We start from the raw sequence: 13,880 nt of genomic DNA on the forward strand, positions 1-13,880 counted from the left end.
AAGATATATGCATTGAAATCATGTGAAAAATGATGCTATAGCATTCAAACATCTCAAGCAAAGCATATTAAAGGCCTTAAAACTCAAAGCTAGTAAAGGCTTTTACAGTAAAGGCTTTTGCACTACAACCATGCAAGATGAAGCTCATGTGACCAAGACAACTCAAAATAGAGCTAAAGCATGCTAAATAAGTAGCAAAAACATGCTGAGATAGAGCCTCAAAGAGGTAGAAAAACATGCTCATATGTTAGGCCAACTACACATGCAAACAAGATACAAGGAGGGGAGGCCACCCCCTGTTATTTTGGACCTCAAAACTAACTTTTTACCACTAAAATTTCCTTGGAATTCAGTGGTAAAAGGGCCAAGAAAATGGTATTTTAAAAGCTTTGAAAGATGGCTCAAAAGGCTTTGCAAGCCAAAGAGCAAAGAGAGGAAACCACCCCCTAACTAAACAAGGCTCAAACCATGATTTTAAAACCTTAAAAACAGATTTTTTTAGAGGTTAAAACCAACATCAAAGTATTGTAAAAAGATGGCCAAACACTTAACCAAAATGAAGCTTAAAAGGGACAAGCTTATACCTTTGAAATACAGCAACAAAACAGCTGAAATTCTGAGCCAAAACCAAGCTCAAGACCTCAAACCAAGCCTCAAAGAACCTCAGCTTCAAGGTGAAGGTGTTTGGTCAAGGTTCTTAGAACAAATGTGTAGAGAATTCCCACATTCAAGCACAAAATCAGGAGAGAGAGAGAGAGAGAGAGAGGATTCTTGAGAGAGAGAGAAATTTTGCTCACAAAATTTTGTCAACCCCCAACATGCAAGAGGATGGCTTCTATATATAGAGGATACAAGAAGCCTTCAAAGAAATCTAGCCATCCACGTGCAAGCAGATGGGTCAATCTGTGCAAACAGCTGTCAAAAATATCATAAAATATCTACTAATGCACTAGTGGTCGGTTGGCCATCAGTGATAGCCGACAGGGTCTCATTTATGGCCGACAGGGCTCATCAATGGCCGGCAGGCCAAGATGCATGGCCGGCAGTGCCCAATCATGGCCAGCAGTGTACCACAAACAACAAGCTGAAAAGACCAAAACATGGTCCAAAATTGAGAAAGAATGGATGCAGGGTTTGGAAAGCTCAAACCTGTGGCATTCCGCCGTGGATTTCGAGTGCTCGACGAGCAATCAAACTCGTCAATGGATGTACCTACAAGAACATCCAAATCTTGAGGACGGTCAAAAATGGGGTGTCTACACCTGTAGGTCAATGACTTATGACAAGCCACGTTATATTTCTCAAGAAAATCTATCACCTCCTTCTTCAAGTACGTCCCATTATCAGAGATAATCTCATTGGGCACTCCATATCTACAGATAATATTGTTCTTGATGAACTTAGCCACATGCGATGCTTTCAATACAGAGTAGGACTAGGCCTTTACCCATTTCGTGAAGTAGTCGATGGCTACCAGAATGAACTCATGCCTGTTTGACCCCTTTGGCGTAACTGCGCCGATAACATCTATCCCCCAAACAGATAATGGCCATGGTGAAGTCATGTTGTAGAACTTCGACGGCGGAATGTTTATGCAATTGGCATGAATCTGACACTTGTGGCATCGCCGAACAAAACCAATACAATCCTCTTCTATGCTTGACTAGTAATAGCCTTGTCTAAGGATTTTCCGGGCGAGCATTACATCGTTCATGTGGGCTCTACATTCTCCTCCGTGGATGACCTCCATAAGACACTTTGATTCCTCTTCCTCAACACATAGCTTATGCATTCCCAGATGACCTCTTTTGTACAACTTGCCTCCGCAGATGATAAATTGAACGGCCAGATGTTGCATTCCCTTTTTGTTCTTGGCATTTACTCCTGGCAGATACACCTCATTTTCCAGGAGATTCCAGATATTGTAGTACCAAGGGTTCTTGTCTGAAGCCTCATCTATCATGGCAATGGTTTCATAGGTCGGCGTGTACTTCTGTTCAATAATGATCGAATGCATCCTAACTCCCAATGGAATGTCTACCATAGAAGATAAAGTCGCTAGTGCATTAGCGAATCGGTTGTTCTCTCTTAGCAGATGGGTAAACGTTAGCTTTTCAAACCTCAGAATTAGCATGTCCAAGACCTGATGGTAAACCTTCATTTTCTCTTCTTTAACCTGCCAATCTCTGTTGGCTTGAGACACAACCAAATTCGAATCCCCGATGACGTCCAACCTTTTTGCCCCTAGTTCTAGGGCGGCTTCTAAACCAATACACAACTCATATTCTGCTTCATTGTTAGATACTTTGAACCGGACTTTGAAGGCTAAGGGTATATGAGAGTCATCGGGTGCTATCAGCAACACACCGATCCCATAACTGTATTGATTGGCTGCTCCGTCAAAGTACATCATCCACGTTTTCTCCTCTATTTGTAGAATATCTTCATCTGTGAAAACATACTCCACCGCTTCATCCCCACTGTACTGGATGATCTGCTAGGAATTCCGCTACATCTCTCCTTTTAACCAACTTGCATGAAACATATGTAAGATCAAATTTGGAGAGAAGAAACAACCAACGAGCTAGCCTACTTGGAAGTGCTAGTTTCTTAAAGAGATATTTGATGGGATCTAATCTCAAAACCAGGATTACAGAGTGAGCTAACAGGTAGTGCCTCAACTTCCAAGTAGCCTATACCAAAGCTAGACAATATTTCTCGAAGGGAGTGCAACGGGTCTCGTAATCTAGCATTTTCATGTTCAAGTAGTAAATGGTTTTTTCCACCTTGGCTTTGGACTCCTGAGCTAGAATACACCCCATGGTTGAGTTTGTCACCGACAGGTACAAAATCAGTAGTTTTCCTAGTTCTGGTGGCGATAACACATGCATATTCTATAGTTACTGCTTAGCCTGTTCAAAAGCGAACTGGCAGCAATTGTCCGATTGGAATTTCTCTCCTTTCTTTAGGAGACCAAATTGTGGTTCGCAAGTCAAGGTTAGTTTTGAAATAAACTCCCTTATGAATTACACTTTACCCAAAAAGTCGCGCACCTCCTTTTTAGTCCTTGGTGGTGGCATTTTTAAGATGGCCTTGATTTTGGAAGGATCTACTTCAATTCCTCTCTATGTGATCAAGAATTCTAGCATTTTCCCTGTTGTTACGCCGAAGATGCATTTTTTCGAGTTCAACCCCAATCTAGACTCTCTGATCCACTAAAAGAATTTCTCCAAGATAATGTAGTGGCCCTCTCGATTTTTGGACCTGACAATCATATCGTCCACATACACCTCAATCTCTTTGTGGATCATGTCGTACAGAATGGTAGTTGCAGCCCTTTGATAAGTGGCCCCAGCATTCTTCAACCCAAACGGCATGACTCGATAGCAATAGGTGCCCCACGGAGTAATGAAAGTTGTCCTCTCCCTATCCTCGGGTGCTATCAGAATTTGGTTATACCTAGAAAATTCATCCATGAACGAGAGCAATGTGTGGCCTATGGTGAAGTCTACCAACTCATCAATATGCAGCAGTGGAAAATCATCCTTAGGGCTAGCCTTATTTAGATCCCTAAAGTCGACACAAACTCTGATTCTACCATCCTTTTTTGGGACTAGAACAATATTGGGCAACCACGTCGGATACTTAGATACAAGCAAGAACCCTGCCTCAATCTATTTGGTAACTTCTTCCCTGATCTTCAAAGCCTAATCTGGGCGAACTCTATGCAGCTTTTGCTTAACTGGTCGGGCCTCAGGGTCAAGAAGGATCCGGTGCTGTACAATCTCAGGATCGATTCCAGGCATGTCTTCATAGGACCACGCGAAAACATCTTTGAAATCTTTAATAAAGCGATTAAACGCTTGCGTTCCTCCGAAGACAACATGGACCCGATCTAGACCAAGCGAGGATCTTCCTTAGTACCCATGCTAATTGATACGATTTCATCTGTACAGGGCTTAACATACCTCTCCTCCTCACGATCAACCAAGTTTTTCAAAACTCGAGGAATTTCTTCCTCTTTATTTATGTCAAAATTTTGAAAATTGAGATCAGTACAACAAACCAAAGGCACAGAGAAATAAGCAAAGTCCACAGCATTCCCATTCAAAAAGTCCACCATCCGATCCAGAATTGCTGATGACGCCTTTCTCAAACTTTCAGACTAGGCGTGGAGCCTCAGACGCATCTACAATAAGACTAGTAAAATCCTCTGCCGGTTTATTTCCAATCATTGAGATAATAAAACTATCCCCCAAGTTGGTGGTCTCAGCTCTAGCAGTAGAACTTGTCAGTAAGTCAGCCAGCGCCTTTCCCAATAGCTCCTCCTTCGATGTCCAGGTTTGCAGTCCTGCCTTGATCTGTGCTAGGGCTTAAGTCTATTTGTTCATCCTCCTCTTCTGGTAGCTGGTGTTCAAAAAAGATCTCGAACCCAGAATACTTAGCCTTCGTCTCCCAGTCATACCAATGTTTCGGGAATCCACAGAAAGGAAAATCTTCCCCTTGGTGGACAAAGCGTCCGTTCAGGGTTCCCCATATAGGTTTGTGGACTAACTCATACTGCTTCCCAGTCTTCTTTGCTTTGATTCTTCCTCTCAACTCCTCCCTGTCTTTGCCAATCTGCAGCGGTAGGTTTGTATCCTAGCCCAAAAGTGTGGGGATTATGACTGATCTCCTTAGCACCAGTACCTCTCTGCCTACCACTTCAGCCTAGTCCTAATCCAGGCATATGCCCCTTGTTTGTTCATCATGTAAATGGATTGCGCACTCACATAATTCCCCTCTTCTTCTGTCATGATGTTCTGGACTAGTCGAGCTTCTGTTAGAGAGAATTCGGAGAGAAATATATCCTTTTCTCCGTGTATGATTCCCAGCACTAGTGTGGTATTTCCTTGGGGATAGTGAATTGCGGATTGCCATACACAGTAGCAATCCCACCTTGAAAGGGGTACTTCACGAGTTGGTGAACAGTTAACGACACAACCTTCATCTAGTGGAGACAAGGCCTTCCCAGTAGCAAGTTAAAGGTAACTGGCACCTCATGTTCAGATAGGCCGATCAAGATATGGCTTTTGAATATTCCCATAACATCCCAGCTTGTATTGTCGTAAGCCCGAACAGTGTCGTGGGTGTAAAGTCAATCGGCCCCAAACCGATGGCATAGGCAGTTCTCATTGGACATACATTGATCACTGATCTGGTATCTACTAACACCATCGAAATCCATTTTTTTTTACTTTCCAGGGTTACATATAAAGGACGGTTTTTGTTGGCACCCTCAAGTGGTAATTCCTTATTTGTAAAGGATATTACTGGCATAACATCCCCAGAGGTGACCAAAAACAACAATTGGTTAGCGGTGGTGTCAATGGGTAGTTTAGTCCGATTCATCGCTTCAAGCAGGGCTTGTCTATGCTACCGAGATGCCATTATCAGTCCCCAAATGGATATGTCAGCCTGGATCTTCTTTAGTTATTTCAAGACCAAGTTTTCTTCAGCATCCTTCTCCTTTGCTTTCTCAGCCTCTCTGTTGGACGATTCTGGCTGATTTAAAGTCAAGGGTTTAAAGTATCGACCACTGTGGGTCAAATGATCAGTCTCATCAGTATACCACGTATCATCAGGGGTATCATCCTTCAAACCTTCATCTGTGTATGCATTGCTTAGATCACTATCTTCTCACCACTCCCCGCGGTCATGGCTGGGCTGCTATCAGGTTCTATTTTGAGTATGTTAACATCACGTGCCCCATCATCATACCTTTCTTCCTCCACCACATCTCGAGTTTCAGCATCCCGGTACTTTCTGAGTTTCCTTAACATTCTCTTCCGATCACTAGCTTCCCACTCGATTTTATTGGCATTTTGAACACTGTTGGTTGTGGATTTAGCCTCTCTTTTTTTTTCTGTTCTAGAGCTATCTTTGCCTGGATCGCTTCTATCCTTTCCCTTTGAAATTGTTCTAGTGTATATTCTCTCTCAATTAGCGGTAAAGCCTCAGTCTTGCCCCTAACAGCAATTTCCTCTTCTGTCCCAGTCTCTCCTGTCTGCTCCTCCACATCTGAATCTTCCTCACTCAACTATCTATTACTTGTTTCTGGCTAGCTCGGGTCCCACCATCCCATCTACACACAGCTTGAATCTTCTTTCTCGAAGACGTAAAGATCCTCCAGATCTTCTTCTATTTCGGCCAAATCCTCCTCTAGGTTTGCTAAGTCATCCAGGCCTTGTTCGGGCCACTCATTCTGATTCTGCGCCATTTAGTCTTCCCCGATAGCATCAATGCTGAGAAAGTCCACAGTATGACCATTGGCTTCGGTTGATCGATGGCCACAATGTATAAACTAGGATCGTACTCCTCCACAAGCGAGACCCCCTGTTCTATGACACAAGTATCAGGCAACCCAGTCTTCAGTGCATTCTTCTCTCTCTATTTTTACTGCCACAGGCTTGGATTGGGTTTGTGGTGTTAGATCCATCATGTACATGCCTGTGCCTTCTAGAATGACCACCTTTAATTTTGGTAGGTGGGATAAGGTAATGTATGTGCTAGGGTTGAAGGTTAGCGGTAGTGTATGGATGTGGTTAATTTTTCTAGGCAAGGGAACTTGGTTGTGTACAGGGAGTGGGTTGGTTGTTACGTTGGGTTTGGAAGGTGGGTGGATGACTTTATTGTTAATGAGATCCTGGATCTCATGACGTAGACGGTAGGACATATCTGTGGGATGGCCATGTTGTTGGTGGAAGATACAATACTGGGCAGGGTCATGTTTAGGTGGCAATGGGTCTAGAAATGGACGAGGATCGAGAGGCTTGAGATGCCCTTTTTGCATTAGTAGCTTGAGGGCGTGGGTTGGGCTCATATAGAGGGGAGTAAAAACTCTTCGATTCCGGGGTGGGCTGGTACTTTGTGAAGGTTGTGAGGTTATGGTAGTAGCAAAAGGATAAGCCATCTTGGCTGTTAAAACAACAGCACTGACATCCATAGGCGTGGAATAGTGCTACTACTAGTATTGGTATTCTAAGAGAATGACCTTTTTGCAGGTTCGCTTGCTCTGTGGATGATACCCTTTTTAAATGCACTCTTAATCTGGACCCCCAACTCATGTAGGGAAGCATATGTGGACAATGAAGCCACTATCATTCTCTGCAGCATGTCTGACTCAAGGTTCTAGACCATTAGTCGAACTTGCTCTCTTTCAGCAGGTCTATTTGTCATTCGGGCTGCCTTGGCTCTCCACCGAGCGACAAAATTGATGAATTATTCTTTGGGGTTCTGGGTAGTAGCCTCCAGCTCACTAATGGTTACTTCTATCTGGGTGTTATATGAGTACTGATTGACAAACGCCTCAGATAGATCCTCTCAATTCCGCTTTGTAGAGTCCTCCAACTTAGCGTACTAGATGGCTGCCACATCAGACAGGGTTCTCCCAAACAAGAAAGCTTTTGTGCCCTAGACAAACCCATGGGCCTCAATACATCTGAGAATAACCGGACATACATAATCGGATCCTTACTCCCATCAAATCTGTCGATATGGGGCATCTTAAATTTCTCCAGTAATCTGATCGAAGCCTCAGTGTACCCATCTTCGATATCTGGAATGGATTTGAAGCCCTAGAATTTGTTCAATGCTTTCTGCAATCTAGCAATCTTGACCAAGGCCGGATCAATTTCATTGATATCAAAAGGAAAGATTCCTGCAGGAGGTTGAACCAAAGGTCTATGAGCTAGAGCTGGGGGTAACATGTCCTGAGAATCTGGGACTGGAAAATGCAAATGCAAATTCAAAAAACAAAGAACATTCAAAGAACAAATTCAAAGAGCTGGGGGTAACATATGTGTTCATACTGATATGAACCACCCTGCTAATCCTCTACTTATATGTTCTTTGAATTTGCATTTGCTTTTATCTACACAACAGTCATAACACATAGCTGAAATGTAATCCTCTACTAATCATGATGTGATTCTTATCTACATTATATGCTCTTGTTCCGATTTATTAGGCTAATAGTACTATGTGATGCGCACACACACAAGTATAGACTATTTTGACAAAATTGGAACATTTGATTTCATATTTGTTTTTGAAAAGAGTTTGTGAATGCACTTGAAAAAGTGGGCTCAAATGAACATTACTCAAATTATTCCAATTCAAGTAATTAGCCTTCATCCATAGGCATTCAAGCAAATAGATCAATTAGGCAATTATCCTCATGACAAGCATGTTAGACATGGCAACAATCACATTCGTGCAATATGCTAAAGTACAAAGAGCTCACCTAGTACTCTAAGGCAAGCCAAAAGAAAAGAGTTAGAAAAATGCATACTCTAACTAATGCAACATGACTAATGCAACACACACGATATGCAATTACTAGGCTCAACTACTAATATGGCATATGAATCAATTTGATAGCATGCAGTTTAAGCACCTTTTCAAATAAGTATTAAACTAACAATGCGAGTTAGAATGATGTACTGAGCCTCGGTGCATGCAATATAAGTGGATGCAAACATGGAGTATGCTAAATGAAACATGATGCTTCTAAACTAACCATCATAAGCAGATAAAAAGAAGGGAGAAAGGCGTGGGGTTGGAAGACATACACGTTATTACAAGTTTGTGCCCTCGCGCAGAAGGATCGGAATGAACTAACTAGCTAAGCTAATTACTATGAATTACAAAACGAATGAAATAATCAACTAAGTTAGCTAATTAATTATTATAACAAATTAACTAACTAATTAAACTAGCTATTACAAATTAACTAATTACAACTTGAATACAATATGAGAGAAGTATTAAGCTAGTTATTCTAATTACTCCGCCTCGGGAAATGAGGAATGCTCATTCATGCACGGATTCCCACCCGAAAAAGGCCACTGTCCTGCTGCCAGGTGTCTCTGTTGCACAGTAGAACACTTACACTGTTTTTCAACTCAAATCAGCTCTGTTTTGCCAGAAAAAGCACACTGCTTGGTTTTGCAGAGGTGGCCGGTAGGCTAGAAGTGATGGCCTACCGGCCACTGATGACTGGATTTTCCTGCTGCAACAGAGAGCAAACAGAGCAGGAATAGGGTATTCTCAAGGGTTTGTTTCCTTATCATTTGAACAGCTCAAAGGAATAGTAAACTTGGTTCACAAATCATCAATGAATGCAATTTCATTGCATGATGGCCTATGAACCAAAGGGTGCATGTTCAATAAATGCAACAAGTAAAGACTCTCAAACCTCCTCCCAATCATGAATGATCAAGGGAAATGGTTGGCAATAACTCTTGAGCCGTTTTCATCACTAATGAGTATGAAACGACTCAAGACTCAAGGGATCAATTAACGTCCGATTGAACCCAAACCAAGTTATTATCTTGCATCATTTTTAGGCCTTGTTTGGCAAGTGACTTTTTTAGCTAAAAAGCCAAAAAGTCACTAAAAAAATCAAAAAGCCAACAACCCATACCAAAAAGTCAAAGATTTCTTTTTCTCTCTACTTTCTACACATCTTTTCGTAAAAAGCTAAAAAATCATCCCAAACATACTAGTTTTTTTTATATTACATTTTAGCCAAAAATTCAAAAAGTTACTAAAAAAGCCTGTTCCCAAACGAGGCCTTAGTTCTAAGTTTTATTATTCCATTTTAATTACATTTCCATTCTTTAATTCATTAAGTCCAAATGTGAGATTTAAGTCTTCTAATGGAAAGAAGTATCAAACCGAGAGTTGTTTTAGACATGAGAGAAGTGTCATGCCGTTGGTAATGAACTCCCAAGGAGATTAAACCATTAAGCATAAGACCTCAATCTCATGCTTTAAACAAGCAACTAGTTTGAACCAACTTTCAAAGCAAAGCAAAATCCAAAAAATGAGGGAGGTTGCAGAGGTGATTAGAGGTGATCACAAGTATGGAAAACTATAAATAAATGCTATCAATCAAATAGGTTGGTGGCTAAGGCCTAAAACACCTAACTTATGAGGACAACTATACTACAAGCATGCAAAACAAAACATAAATGCAATAAACACATAAAACAGTTCTAAAACAGTCTTAACGAAATTATAGATTTCCCCTTGTGACTTCAAAAATTACATCCCGCACAATCGCAATTAACGCCACTAACGGATATCATAAATTGATTAAAATGCCCTTTTAACATATAAGGGCAAATTACCTACACCCCCTCCCCCCCCCCCCCGAGGTTTAACTAAATTACATATTCTCCCTAAGGTTTAGCTAAATTACAAATTTTTCCCTGAGGTTTAGCTAAATTATCATTTTTAAATAAGTTATGAAATGCAAAATTAAAATGAAAAAACACTTATCACACTACAAAAAATTAAGGTTTTAGAAACCAAAATTTAGGGACAAAATTATTTTTAGGGGACCAAATATTTTTGTTCCAAAAAGTGTCGTTATTATATTTTTAGTATCGAATATTGAACATTAGTGATTAATTATTATCTTTTTGGTATCAAATTTTTTATCTAAAAAAATAAACCATCTTGAGAGCAAATTATTTTGTTCCTAAAAGTTTATTTATTATTGACATTTTCGAAATTTTATCGCTAAAAGCCTTATTTTAACTTTTCAGGGTGACCTTTTAGCAACTATCCCCACGACGATAGAAATTAGTCCCTAAATGTCATTTACAACAAAATTTTTACTTTTAAAGATCAAAAAAATTGGTCTCTAAAACGCTTATATGTTGTAGTGTTAAATGATGAAAATATCATAAAATTAACAAATAATTAAATAAGTTAAAAACACAAGGAATGACTTATCAAAAAATTCTTAGAATATGTTTGGTTTAATTTTTCGAAATTTATTTTTAATTTTTTTAAAAAAAATTAAAAATTAATTTGGTTAAGAAAAATAAATAAAAAAATAATTATTATTTTTATATAATTTTATCTTTTGAGTGGTTAGAAATAATTTTTACAAATTAAATATATTTTTTCATATTTATTTTTATTAAATTAGTTTTTATTTTTTTAAAATTCTAAATTTTTTTTCTAAACAACAAATCAAACATGGTTCAAAAAACTTAAATTTTTTTTTTTTCATCTAACGTAATTCTTTTGTAAATTTTGTTGATTTATTCAAAGGATTTCAACAAGGGCAATATCGTTAATCAATTTATATTTTAGTGATGTCAACTAACCATTCTTAACGTTTAGTTAATGGTAGGAGTTAAATTATTATGTGAATATAAACCTCAAGGGCCGAAATGTAATTTCTAAAATTTTAAAAAATTTATAATTTAGATAAATCTAAAGAGATGTGTACGTAATTTACCCTAAATTTTAACAAACCATGCCACGGTTGCCGCTGTGCCCAGTACCACCAATAATTCGATAAACATTTGTAACTCGTCTAATTATTATTTGAATTGTGATTAAAAATATGAATAAATAAATAAATAAATTGAGGTGGGAGATCTGATAATATAACAATTATAACCAAAAAAACAAATAAGACAATTCCCGTATGACATAAGCTATATTAAAAATAAATAAATAAAAAAAATATGGGGCATGTAACCCTGACCTATTTTTGGATCTGTCACTACTTTAGGCCGTGTTCTTACAATATAAAATATATTTTAAATAATCTCTTATTAATTGGAGCGCTCAGTTGAAAAGTTCAAATTTAAATTTATTTGATCAACTAATTCACATGTTCAAATATTTTGTCTAAAATAACAAGTTTAGACAAAATAACAAAATTATCCTTATATATACATCATTTACACTGTAATACTATTCAACATCACATATTCTCTCTCTCTCTTACTAGGAATGGCAACGGGGCGGGGCGGGGCCGGGGATCACCCTCCCCGTCCCCGATCCCCGATGGCAGAACTTCCCCCCGTCCCCGTCCCCATCCCCGACGGGGAACCAACTACCGCCCCCACTCCCGCCCCGTAACGGGGATCGGGTTTCCCCGACCCCGAAAATCCCCAGCCAAAAATACAACATCATCAAAAGAAAAAAAAAAAATCAACGTCTCAACAAGAGATCATCACCACCAACAGATCTGAAAAAAAAAATCAAAACAACAGATCTTCATCACCACCATCAAGAACATCAAAAAAAAAAAAAAAATCAAAGCAACAGATCTGAAGCAACATCTTCATCACCAACAGATGATCTTCATCACCACCAACAGATCTGAAACCAACGGATCCATGTGAGAGAGAGAGAGAGAGAGAGGAGATTTGAGAGAGAGAGAGAGATACCGTGTGGAGAGAAGAGAGGAGGGTCGGGGCTCGCCGTTGGTGAGAGAGAGGGCGGTCGGGGCTCGCCGTGGGTGAGAGAGAGGGCGGTCGGGGCTCGCCGTCGGTGAGAGAGAGGGGGATCGGGGCTCGCCGTTGGTGAGAGAGAGGGCAGTCGGGGCTCGCCGTCGGTGAGAGAGAGGGGGTCGGGGCTAGAGAAAACAACGGGAGAGTGAGAGAGAGTTGAGATGAGAGTGACAGAGGGAGAGATATATCAGAGTTAAAGGGAGTGAGTGAGTGATACGGGTTTGGTTTTATATATATATATATAAGGGGTATAAAAGTAATTTTACTTCGGGGAATTCGGGGATGGGGCCGGGGACGGGGACGGGGTCGGGGATCGGGCCGGGCCGGGGCTTAAACACTGATCACCATCCCCGGCCCGAAACAGATCGGGGATTGATTTTTAGGTACCGTCTTCTCCCCGTCGGGGGTATTTTTCGGGAAAAAACCGCTTAAATCGGGGTCGGGATCGGGGATCCCCGTCGGGTCGGTTTCAAATTGCCATCCCTATCTCTCACTCTCTTTCATGTCACTAGCTTTCTCCAAATCTACCTATCTATCTATATCTATACTATTTATACTATATATTAAGCAAAAAGGATTTTTAACTCCCAAGGCCTGTGGGAGCTTCAATATGTCAATCCTAATTTTCTAATTTTTTGTTTTTTAAAAAAAAAATTAACCTCAACATTTATTAATTTCTCTCAACCCACAAGACTTTTTGACTTCTCTCATAATAACTGCAGTACCTTTTCCAAAACAAATAATTTGCATATTAAAAAAAATTTTAAACAAATATAAATATCTATATCTGTATCTATCTATTTAGACTTTTTGACTTCTCTCATAATTACTGCAGTACCTTTTCCAAAACAAATAATTTGTATATTAAAAAAATTTAAAACAAATATAAATATTTATATCTATATCTATATTTATCTATTTATTTATATTTATCTCTAACCTACAAGTTTTGTGGGAGTTCCAATATCTGAACCTTAATTTCTTAATTTTTTTGAATTTTTTTTTTTTAAAAAAAATTTAGCACTTATTAAATTCTTCCAAATCTTTTTAACTTCTCCAATACACACACTCTTTTTAACATTTCACATATCTACTGCAAATAGTAAGTCTCCTTTTTATTTTCTCATTCTTGACTTCTCACTTCTACACTTTCAACTTCAGTGACCACGTATGCAAACAGTTAGTTTTTTTTTTGTTTTCTCCTTCTTGATTTTTCCTTTTGTTTACTGTTTTAATATTGTAATTAGATAGCGCATAAAAATATTTGTGATTTCTCTAGCGAATAAAAAATTATAGTTTAATTTTTTAATATGATTGAAGTTAGATAAATATAAACCCTTACAAAGAGAAAAATGTGATTATAATTAGTTGAATGATTCTTTTTTTTAATGTGATTGTAGTTAGTTTAATAGTTCTTTTTTCATTTATTTATTTTATTATGTGAAAAATGTGATGTGATTGTAGTTTGTTCAATGACTCTTTTTTTTAATATGATTGTTCTAGTTAGTTCAATGTTTTTTTTTTAATATTATTTAAAACAAATATAAATATTTATATCTATATCTATATCTATCT

This window comes from Camellia sinensis, chromosome 12 (assembly GCF_055761805.1).
Source record: "Camellia sinensis isolate YWXY chromosome 12, ASM5576180v1, whole genome shotgun sequence".
Classification (NCBI taxonomy): domain Eukaryota; kingdom Viridiplantae; phylum Streptophyta; class Magnoliopsida; order Ericales; family Theaceae; genus Camellia; species Camellia sinensis.